This window comes from Salvelinus namaycush, unplaced genomic scaffold, assembly GCF_016432855.1.
Source record: "Salvelinus namaycush isolate Seneca unplaced genomic scaffold, SaNama_1.0 Scaffold624, whole genome shotgun sequence".
NCBI classification, from domain to species: domain Eukaryota; kingdom Metazoa; phylum Chordata; class Actinopteri; order Salmoniformes; family Salmonidae; genus Salvelinus; species Salvelinus namaycush.
Genome location: NW_024061336.1, coordinates 11,819 through 12,500, shown reverse-complemented (window position 1 = coordinate 12,500; position 682 = coordinate 11,819). Strand labels below are relative to the sequence as shown.

The following is a 682-nucleotide window of genomic DNA, read 5'->3' as shown; positions in this document are numbered from 1 at the left end:
TTACATTTAAGTCATTTAGCAGACGCTCTTATCCAGAGCGACTTACAAATTGGTGCATTCACCTTATGATATCCAGTGGAACAACCACTTTACAATAGTGCATCTAACTCTTTTAAGGGGGAGGGGGGGGGTTAGAAGGATTACTTTATCCTATCCTAGGTATTCCTTAAAGAGGTGGGGTTTCAGGTGTCTCCGGAAGGTGGTGATTGACTCCGCTGACCTGGCGTCGTGAGGGAGTTTGTTCCACCATTGGGGTGCCAGAGCAGCGAACAGTTTTGACTGGGCTGAGCGGGAACTGTACTTCCTCAGAGGTAGGGAGGCGAGCAGGCCAGAGGTGGATGAACGCAGTGCCCTTGTTTGGGTGTAGGGCCTGATCAGAGCCTGAAGGTACGGAGGTGCCGTTCCCCTCACAGCTCCGTAGGCAAGCACCATGGTCTTGTAGCGGATGCGAGCTTCAACTGGAAGCCAGTGGAGAGAGCGGAGGAGCGGGGTGACGTGAGAGAACTTGGGAATGTTGAACACCAGACGGGCTGCGGCGTTCTGGATGAGTTGTAGGGGTTTAATAGCACAGGCAGGGAGCCCAGCCAACAGCGAGATGCAGTAATCCAGACGGGAGATGACAAGTGCCTGGATTAGGACCTGCGCCGCTTCCTGTGTGAGGCAGGGTCGTACTCTGCGAATG

At 53.8% G+C, this 682-nt stretch overlaps 1 protein-coding gene across 1 annotated transcript in view; it reads right to left on the bottom strand.

Annotated features, from left to right (window-relative positions):
- LOC120042157 (polymeric immunoglobulin receptor-like) overlaps positions 1-50 on the bottom strand; it is a 1,575-nt gene extending 1,525 nt beyond the window's left edge. The window contains exon 1 of the mRNA XM_038987018.1: positions 1-50. This exon is cut by the window's left edge and continues 265 nt beyond it. The gene's annotated coding sequence lies outside the window, so the exon portion shown is untranslated.
- Between the last annotated feature and the right edge of the window lie 632 nt (positions 51-682).